Source organism: Halichoerus grypus, chromosome 11, assembly GCF_964656455.1.
Source record: "Halichoerus grypus chromosome 11, mHalGry1.hap1.1, whole genome shotgun sequence".
Lineage (NCBI taxonomy): Eukaryota > Metazoa > Chordata > Mammalia > Carnivora > Phocidae > Halichoerus > Halichoerus grypus.
The window spans coordinates 38,047,016-38,057,747 of record NC_135722.1 but is presented as its reverse complement, the minus strand read 5'-3'; the positions used below and the strand labels follow the sequence as shown (position 1 = coordinate 38,057,747).

The 10,732-nt window shown below is 48.4% G+C and overlaps 1 protein-coding gene across 1 annotated transcript in view; it reads left to right on the top strand.

The window, feature by feature from the left end:
* Positions 1–9,152: 9,152 nt before the first annotated feature.
* NAV2 (neuron navigator 2) overlaps positions 9,153–10,732 on the top strand; it is a 711,830-nt gene continuing 710,250 nt past the window's right edge. The window contains exon 1 of the mRNA XM_078058306.1: positions 9,153–9,238. The gene's annotated coding sequence lies outside the window, so the exon portion shown is untranslated. The remainder of the gene's footprint in view (positions 9,239–10,732) is intronic.

Sequence of the window (10,732 nt, the reverse complement as noted above, 5' to 3'; positions counted from 1 at the left end):
CATAGCGAGAGAGGGAACACAAGCAGGGGGAGCGGGAGAGGGAGAAGCAGGCTTCCCGTGGAGCGGGGAGCCCGATGCGGGGCTCGATCCCAGGACCCTGGGATCATGACCTGAGCCGAAGGCAGACGCCTAACGACTGAGCCACCCAGGCGCCCCTATTTATTTATCTTTTAATTTAAGTAATCCCTACACCCAACATGGGACTTGAACTCATGACCTCCAGATCAAGAGTTGCATGCTCCTTGGACTGAGCCAGGCATGCATCCCAATTTTAGAGTAATTTAAAAAGGAATATCTTATCAGCTTAGAAGACATGGAAAACACAAAAACAAATGGGAAAATTAAAGTTACCCCAAATTTTACCATTCAGAGACAACCACCACAAATTCCATAGGCGGAAGGACATTGCTAATCTCGTTTACTTCTGTAACTCCAAGGCCCAGGCACATCGTAAGTGCTCAGTAGATATTGCTAAATTAATAACCTTTCATTTAATTTTTTCCATCCATTTGATACAAATGGAATCCCACTCTACCAACTGTTTTGTAACCTACTTTTTTGTGTGGGAATGCATCATTAACATTTTCCCAAATCCATACATATTCTTCAACATTATTTTAATAGTGGAAGGGTATTCAAATGCAAAGGGACTGTAATTAATTTAATTAGTTTCTTAATGTTAGATTTTTAGGGTTTTCTTTTCTTAAACTTTTTATTCTTCCAAACAACTTTATAGTCTTGTATATATATGGGTGCACAATTGTCTACCCAAAAGACACGTATACAAGTTTTTAAGGCTTGGGTGCATTCTGCGTTCTAGGAGGTGTGTCCATATCTAGCACAATGAATTATACCAGAATGTACATTTCAGGAACCAGGGATTTTGTCCATTTATGTACTATACCACTGTGACTCTGGCCTAGAGCAATGCCTAGGTTCTTAATAAGTATTTGTTGACTTTGTTTCCCGATACCCTCACCAATAGTGCTTACTATTACTTTAACAAGGTTTTTTCCAGTCTGATGGCAAACATAATAACAGTTTCCACCTTTAAAAATCATAAACTCATCCCACCTTCTATCCCCTAAGGCTTAATAAGCCTGCTGGAGTTGGACTTAATATTTATTTATTTATTTATTTATATATTTATTTATTTTAAAGATTTTATTTATTTATTTGACACAGAGAGAGATAGCAAGAGCAGGAACACAAGCAGGGAGAGCGGGAGAGGGAGAAGCAGGCTTCCTGCTGAGCAGGGAGCCCGATGTGGGGCTCAATCCCAGGACCCTGGTATCATGACCTGAGCTGAAGGCAGACGCTTAACGACTGAGCCACCCAGGTACCCTGGACCTAAATATTTAAAAACTATGCTCAAAACTTAAGCTAGTCAGAAATAAGCTCTTATAGAACTGGGATCTCTGGTTTCAGTGGTTCCCTGAAGTGCAAGGTGCTATGACCTGAACCTGCTTCCACTCACATAGGGCCAAGCATCCCACCCCTTGGGAGATTGCTACAGGTAAAGGAAGACAATGAGATTCAGGGCGTGGCACTTCATGGATCTACTTTTCCATGAAGGATACATCTTTCTTCCCCCCCCCGCCCAACAAAACTAACTTATTGACCCAGAAAGAAGAGGTTTTCTTTTTCCTTTTTCTTTGATGATTTGGAATATGTACGCTTCTATCAGGCAGCCCCACGGGAGAAGACATGGCATAGAGTTGTGGCCTCACCAGACTTCAAAGATGCCTTGAAGAAGGTCTTATGTGAGGGTGTGGGCCCCGGGGGCCCTGTGGATATGGTGCTGTGTGCATGCATGCATACATGCATATGTCTGCATGTGCACGTGTGTGCATGCATGTGCAGATAGGCACTAGTCAGGACACAGCCAGGAAGCCATCTAAAAAAGCCAAGTAAGGTTTTTCTTCTGTGTGTCATTGCTCAGCCTCCTGGGCTTTGAGTCGTTAGACCACTGGATGCACTGTGAGAGGAAAGGAATTGGCCTTGATTTCCAGGCCACGTTCACCTGATGCCACAGGACCAAAACATAAAATAAAAATAAAAGTAAAATAAGATAAATCGACTAGGGCCCCCTTTCAAAGGAGAAACAAATTCTGGAAATGCAAATACTCCCAATGTGCTATGCAAAGTAGCCACACCAGAGGCCCCCACACCTGCCTTCCCAGGAAAAGTTGCCATCAGTCCACACACAGGAAGTGAGGGCGGGCCTTTTCATCAAAGCAAAGAGCCTTCCCTTTGAAGAATTTAGAGAAACAAAATATCAATGGAGAGTCACACACCCAAGAAACAAACACTATTCAGATATGAAGTAACTGTGAAAGTTTTATTCAAAATACAATAGGACACACCCGTTCTCTTCCAGACAAGAGACTTGTTCTGGATTGGGAAGTAGTGGGCTTCTGGACTGCCACATTCTCTTGGTGACATGTCTAAATATTTCTCCCATCGCCTGAGTCCATATCCTCTCCTTCTCTCGCTTGCACCGCTCAAACTGCCTCCTAACTGTGTCTGCCGTCTTCTCTGCTCTAGTCCGTTCTGCACACTGGCCACCAGAGATATCTTTCTAAACAGCACATCTGACCACATAACTATTCCTTCTCCTGGTAAAAATCCTTCAGCAGCTCCCTATGGTCTTCAGGAGGAAGCATGGTGCTTGAGACTGCCCCCTTCTGCACCAACTGGCTGGCCTCTCATCTTCAGTCCCCAGGGCCTTTGAACACAGAGTTTCCTGTGCTGGACCCCCTAGACCCCTTCTTTCCCTAATTTGTTCTTGCTCTTTGCGTCCTATCAATGTGCCTTTCCCATGGCATCATAATGATTGTTTTACAAACAACAGCTGTGAAACCACTAGGATAGATGTTTAATTATTAACTTTTTTTTTTTTTTTTAGATGAGAAACTTGAGCCTCCAGGAAGTTAGAATTCTTTACCCAGATGATAGAAATAGTAAATGCAAGACCTGGAGCTGAAACCAGACAGTGCAATAAGTCTCCTCTTGACTTCACTAGATAAAACATGATCATTAGCAGCCTCAGCAGCTGGGGCAACATCTTTTCCCATGTTTTTCAACATCCATGTTCAAGAGCCCTTCTCAGTACAGTTTGATCTAAAGCTTAGAAAGGATTTCAGCAGACGCCTAAGAGCAAGACCTCTACAGCCAGACTACTTGAGTTTGAATTGCAACTCCGCCCCTTACTAGCTGTGTGATCTTGGAAAGATCACTTGGCCTCTCTGTGCCTGTTTCCTTTTCTGCAAAATAAGGATAATAATAGTTTTTATTTTATAGCATAGTTAGGAAGATTAAATTAGTTATTATATAAGACTTAGAACAGTGCCTGGAAGGATGAGCAATATGGAAGTGCTAGCTAAGATTACTGCTGGACCTACTAATTGTGGCCTGCAGGACACAGCACCTTTCAAGAGAGACCGACCAACCACAGCCCCTGGCTGTGGCACTCAGGTGGCCCTGCCTCCCCAGCCTGCGGTGAGCCCCCAACTCAGAGACAGCAGGATAACTCAGAGGATGGCCTAGCATGAGGAGACAAGCTGGGTCGATCAGATCCTCCTTCGGGTACCTGAACCGGGTTGACCCAGCTATCAGTGGGAAGTGAGGCTGGAGGGAGCTCTGGGTCTAGGTGAGACAGCAGGCAAGCTGAGGTCCCAGGGAACTCCATGTGGAAGTGGAGGAATCCCACTGGGCAAAAAGGAGGGTGGAGTGGATGTTCAAAGAGAGACTAAAATCATGAGAGATTCTGTGATAGTGTGGGTGGTTCTTCCCTAAAACTGCTGAGGCTCCTGCTGACTTTCCTGCTCACCCCCCTTGATGCCTCTCTTTCCAAAATATATTCTAAATCTGTCCTCTTATGTCCCTCTCCACTCTAGGCCACTGCCTGTCTTATCTGGTGACTTTGGTGGCCTTCTAACTGGTGTCCCTGCTTCCTCTCTTATCCCTGACAATCCAGTCCCAATAGTACAGCCGAGGTGACCTTCTGAAAACATGCTCCCTTAAAACCTTCCTTTGCACTGAGAACAGACGTCTCGGGCCTAATTTCATAGCACTCTCCTCGTCATTCCCCACTCTCTAGCCACACTGGTTTCTTGAATGCATCAAATTTATGGTTGTTTCAGGGTCTTTGCACTTGCTGTTTGCTCTGTCTGGGAGGTTCTTACCCAGGACCTGCATTTGGCTGGTTCCTTCTGGTCTAATTGGCATTGTTATCTCCTCAGAGAGGTGCTCCCTGGTCACCCTATGAAATACTGCTCTCCCCACCTCAGTCATTGTTTATCACACCATCCTCTTCTACTTCCTTTGTGAAAGTTGACCCTTTTAAAAATTATCCAGGTTATTTATTTGTTTCTCTGTTTAATGACTGGCTCCACTGCTCGGATACAAATTCCTTAAGGGAAGGAAACATATCTGTCTTGTTCACCGTGGTATTTCCAGCAGTGACAATAGTGCTAGAAAACAGAACATAGTAGGCACTCAATAAACCATTGGACTTGTTTTAAATTGTAATTTTCACTCCATTGCTAGCCCACATATGTCCCCTCTTTGCTTACAGATATCTTGAAAATCAAATGAACCTACTAAAATTAACTAATAGCTTGGATCGTCTTACTCATTTCAACCTTGCTAGAATGTTCCACCCCAAGCCCCTTTCTCTACATTTGACTCCTCCACAGCCCAACTGATGTGCTCATGTCACCCGTGGGAGGTTCTCAGCAGGCTTGTTTTTATAGCATCCTCCCATGCTTGTAGAGTGCTGGGGCTGGGAAACCAGAGCTGGTCCACCCCCTGCTTCCACCCCTTGCCAGCTGACAATAAACTCCCTCCCAGCCACTGTCTATTTTAGACAATGTGGCATTGTCTCAAGCCATTGCAGTGGGGTAAACAGTCTCCTTACATCTACTCAAGCTACTCAGCTGTGGTGGTGCTGAGTAAGGGATGGTGAGAGAAAAGTTTGAGAAATTGCCAGAGGGAGGAGGGGAGGGAGGACCAGAATGTCCCAGCCCATCCATCTCTCCCCTCCCTGCCACCGCCACCATAACCATTCTGCAGATGAGGATGCTGAAGTGACTCCCATTAAGTCACTCTTCAGGGAAGTTGCAGAGGCTGGCAGCGTGACATGAGGGGCACAGGCTGCCTGAGAAATGGGGACGGTATAGGTGGGGGATGGCTTTTCTTCAAAGGCAAACCTCTAATTACTGTTATCTGGAACTTATGTTTTTCAAGAACAAAACTTCAGCTGCTTCCTAAAGACTCAGAATAAGAGTCATATTTAATATGATCACAGCAAATTGATTTCCCCCCCAAACTGTGGAAAGGATTTATCCATTCTTTGTGTGGCACTATCCAGAGGATAGGGTCTGTGTCTGGCTTACTCTCCAATGTATCTCCAGATGTTAGCACAATTCCTGGGACAAATTTATTGGATGGAGGAAACCTGAGCCCCTACTTTGAGAACTTACTATATGCCCAGATCTATGCTAAACATTAAGAGGAATAAAAAAGAAGAGGTAGATACTGTCTATTTCTCTCCATCTTTTGATTTGGTCATAACAGATCTAACCAGCTTTGTGACCAAAGGCAAGTTACTCAACCCCTCTGAGCCTGTTTCCTTCCCTTTCTTCGTTCAGAAAACAAGGATAATAACAGTACCCACTTCACTGAGTAATTGTGGGGCTTGAATGAAATCAAGTATTTAAAGCAACAGGTATGTCTTAGACTTGCTCAATAAATTATAGTTGATAATTCCATCAGCATAAAATATTGGCTGTCCAGAATTTGAATCATTTTTGGCAGTTGAACCTTCCTAGTAGCCCTGAGTTTGTCCACTAAGTTCCATTTAGCCAATTTAGCTTTCTAGGATACTAAAATCTTCCCTGTCTTATAAGACCTTTGTTGAATTGAGTCAGCCTTATGATGGGTTCATGCAGTTTGATGAATGGATGAGATGTGTAAGATTGATTGCCCATTCACTAAATGATCCCAGATTGCCTGTACCTTTTGTTTGGTTTTTCATATGTTTATTGGCCTCCTCTCTTGCTGACAGATTGTCCTCTCTGACTTCTCATAGTTGTCAGTTTGCCAACTGCTAGGGATAAATGCCTTCCTCTGATTTGCTGTGGGCTTGGAAACTAAATAACCAGCCCCATTAAAAGTGTGAGTAAACCAAGAGCATACAGGCTTCGAATGAGGATCTGAAAGGCTATATCAAAATTATTGCAAACCTTTGTGTCCCCTTTTTTGACTTCTCAGAGATTTCCTGATTCTTCATGTGTTCCCATTAATGAGATCATACTGCACAGACCAGTTCTTGGCATATGTAGGAACTCAATAAAATCTATCAACTAAATGAAGGAGGAAGAAAACATAATCACATAGGTATAATATACTGTAAACTTAAGGGGTCTGTGTAGAAGGAAAGGATGGGGTGAGAGAGCATAGAGGAAAGTTAATTTGAGGCATTTGAGGTTAAATTGAGGTATGTTGGAAGAGAGAAATTGAGCTAAGCCTTAAAAGAAGGGAAAGATGGTGGGTGATGATAAAGCTGGTATCATGCAAGTGTATAGAAAAGAGGAGGAGTGGACACTCCCCTGTCCCTGCTAGCTCCATAGGCTTGTTTTCCCCAGACTAATCTGATCAAGGTGTTTGTAAAGGATTCACCCATCCATCCATCCATCCATCCATCCCTCAGTTCACTAAGCATCCAGTGTGCTTGGTTCCTTCCCAGGTGCAGGGGATAGGAAGAGAAATAAGAGATGGTTCCTCTGTTGAGAAGCTCTCTTTGTAACTCAAGGAAAAAAAAAAGGGGGGGGGGGAAGAGTTGATGTTGCAGCCTTGAGTCCAAAGACAAGTATGGAAGCAGAGTTTCTTCTTTCCTGGGGGACCTCAGTCTTTTCTCATCAGGCTTTGACTAACTGGATAAGGACCACCAACATTATGGAGGGTAATTTGCTTATTTAAATAGTGATCACCTCTAAAAATTACCTTTGCAGCAACATCTAGACTGGTATTTGACCAAACACTGGGTACCACAGCCTAGCCCAAATCAACCATCCCAGGGGAAAACTGGGTCTATTGGCAAAAGCCCTCCTCTGCAAGGTACATTATTGCTTACAAAGCATTCATGGTCACATGTGATCCTCAGAACATCTCCGTCAGGAGAAATAGTAGCTTTTCTATTTTACAGATGAGGAAATTGAGGTTCAGAAATAAGAATGTATGGCTGATAAATGACAGGAGATTCCAGCCTAAGCTGTTTGATTTAGTTCTGTGTTCTTCTAACTGTATCACACTCCCCACAGCTGGGCACATGATGTTCCTCCCGACCATTTCCCTGCTGGTCTTCTTCCTTGTATGACCTCAGAGAGACCTGCAGGAATTGGCTGAGAAAGTGGCATGGTTTTCATTTTTCTGTTCTCCCATTCAAGTACTAACCAGGCCTGACCCTGCTTAGCTTCTGAGATCAGATGAGATTGGGTGTGTTCATCGGTATGGCTGTAGACCATTTTCCAGTTCTAAATGGGCCCCTCTGGGGCATGACCCAGGTGTGTAATACATGTGTGTGTGTTTGAGTGGGCGTGAGCATAGGTGGCCTCCCAGCCCAGCTATAATTCTCTCACAGCAGCCGTCTCACAGCTGGGCCCGCTACTCTCCAGCACCTTTCCTACCACCAGACCTGGGGAGTGGTAGCCACATCTGGCTGAGTACTGTGTGGGCCTCCTCAGTCCCTCCTGCTCTGATGGCAGGTAGGCCCACCCCTACTTTCTGAACTTGAATCACCTCCCACACCTCAACCAGCAGTGGAACTGGCCTTCTGTTTTGGTCTCTGTCCTGAGCCCCTGTTCTGGTGAGCTGGTGGATAGACCCTGCAGCTTGGTGGCATCTGTAGGCTTTGGAAAGGGCAGGCCACTCTCTTGCCAGGACCTATAGGACTCCTGGCCCTCTCAACTTGGATACCCCATGTGATGGAGCAAATTTTGATTGGAGGAGAAAATAGGAGGGAAATAGGAAGTTTTCAGAGACAAAGGCATTCACCCTACACCTCTCTTTTTACTCTATGTTTTGGGAACTGGCCTCATTTTAGGAGATGAGAGAATTTTTTTTAAAAAAGATTTTATTTATTTATTTGAGAGAGAGAGAATGAGAGACAGAGAGCATGAGAGGGAGGAGGGTCAGAGGGAGAAGCACACTCCCTGCCGAGCAGGGAGCCCGATGCGGGACTCGATCCTGGGACTCCAGGATCATGACCTGAGCCGAAGGCAGTCGCTTAACCAACTGAGCCACCCAGGCGCCCTGAGAGAATTTTTTTCCCCCCAGTTCCAATCTTATTCGCAAATAGTGCTGGGATCCTGAGATTCCTACCATCCAGGCACTTGTATACTAGACCACTCCATGAAAGGGGAATGCAGGAATACAACTGAGCACAAACCTCTCTGATTTCAAAATGGCCCTGAGGGGAAGACAGAGATGAAGACCTTCTGAAGAAGGGTCACCAGGGGATAGTATGCACACTGCCTTCTAGTTTCTGAAGTCCTGACTGTTAACTGGCCAAGAAACCTTGTTCTGTGTGTCCAAGAGAACAGAAATGGATGTTGGGATGGAGGCAGGTTTCACTTCCGTGTTGGAAAGAACTTGCCCCCAGTCAGAACTCTGCAAGGGGGAAGGTACTAAGCATTGCCTTGGGAGATTGTGAGCACTCCACCCAGGGAGGTGTTCAGAGGCTGGACAGCTCCCTGATGGGAAGCTGTCCAAAGGATTTCTGGATTTAGTGAAAAACAGAATTGGGTGCCCTCCTGTGTCTTTCGACTCGTTCTCCAGCGATGCAGGTCTTCCTTGAAGTGTCAGGTCCAGAAGAAGAAGGATGCCAAAAAGGCAGGACCAGATGACTCTCTCTACCCACCTCCCTCAACTCACCCAGAGGCCCACCTTTGAGTAGCAGCCGCTCCAGAGAGACCCCTGCCTCTCTCTTCGGTCCCCTAGCCTGGGAAAGGGCTCGGGACCCTGCAAGGGGACCGGGATGGCGAGGTCGCCCATTGGCTGCGAGGCGCCATGTGAACGCTGTTGGTTGGTTGGCGGGAGGGAGGAGGAGGAGGTTTCCCGGGTAACGGAGGGGAAGGAGCGGCGGCAGCGGCAGCGGCCGGGCTGAGGAGCGCTGGCCGGAGCGCGGTGCGAGACCGGCTGGAGGCGGTGGCTCCTCGAAGCCGCGTGGGCGCAGGTAGGAGCCCCCCGCGCCGCCTCCCAGGCCCGGGCTGGGCCAGACTGCCCCGCGCCAGGAGGGGCCGGGGGAAAGTTTGCCGTGCAACGGGACGAGCGGGGAGGAGAGGACTTGGGGATGCTCTGTGCTGGGCTCCCGGGCCGGGCAGGGCGGGGACTGCCGGTGGGGAGAGGGCGGGCTCCGCACTGACCCGAGCAGGGGCCACACCACCGCTCCGGGACCCTGACGGAGGGCTGGGGCCTCCTCGGCCCGCGTGGCCGCGGCACAGAGACCCTGCGGACGGGCGCACAGCGACCCGCTCAAGCCGACGGCCGGCGGGCCCTTGTTCCGAGACAAGCTGGGAAAGTCTTCCCCAGCAGATGCGGGCTGGGGCGCGCGGCGCGGGGCTGCGAGGCGGTGCTGCGAGCTTGCAGGGCGCACTTTCCCCGCCTTGGCTACGCTGCACACGCCCCCAGGCAGAGTGGGTGTGCGTCCCTCGGGGTGTGCGTGCCTCGGGGTGTGCGTGCCTGAGGCTGGGTGGATCTCCTTGTGCGTGTTCCTATGTTTCTGGGTGTCTTCTGTTTGTGTGTCTCTGTGCGTTCCCGTCTGCGTGATTGTATCTCTGGGTTATCCTCACGTCTGGGTCCCTCCGTGTTTGCTGTTGGCGTGGGTGTCTGTGAACGCCCTCTCCGGATGCTTGTGTCTGATTATCTCTGGCGATTCTTCTGCTGGCATTTCTATGTATTTTCGGTTTTGTGTGTATTTCCTCTCTGTGTGCTCGTCTGTGTATCTATGAGTGTGTGGGTATGCGTGCGTGTTTTCTGTCTGTGCCTCTTTTCTCTGAATGTAGGTCTGGTACCTGTTTGCGTGTGACCCTCTCTGGGTGGATGTGCATCCTGGTGTGTGATCTCGGCTTATGTAGGTATCTGGGTGTGCGGGTGGGTGTGTGTGCCTCTAAGTCTGCGTCTGTGTATGTCTGGATCTCTGCAAGTGTCTACTACGCTTGTGTCAGTCTGTGTCTGAGTCTCTTCACTGTGTCCATATCCGTGTGTGTGCGTGTGTGTGCGCGCGCGTGTGTGTAGGTGGATCCGAGCCGGGGGCAACGAGGCCGGGCCTCGCGTTTCCCTGGCGTTCTCTCTCCCACGCTCGCTCGCTCTGGGGAGCCGCAGGCGGAGGGGCGAGGGCGCGGGCGGGGAGGGGGCGCCCGAGCGCCGGGAGCCGCGGCGCCTCCCGGCTGTGCGCTCGGCTGAGCCGGCTCCTTTCTTGCAGGCAAGGGGACCCTGGCGGCGGCGGCAGCCCGCGCCGCCCAGCTGGGGCCCTAGTGACTTATTTTTGTGTGTGATCCTTTCTTTTCTTCAGGGAAGAGGCGGGAGCACGCTCAGCTCGCTTGCCGTGCGCAAATAAAGGCGGGGGTTGGTGGCTGGGTCAGTCCTCCTTGCCGGCTTAGCAGAAGCGGCCGGCTCGGCGGACTCCCTTTGGGAGCAAAAAAGCCCCCAAATCAAAAACCCAGCCTGG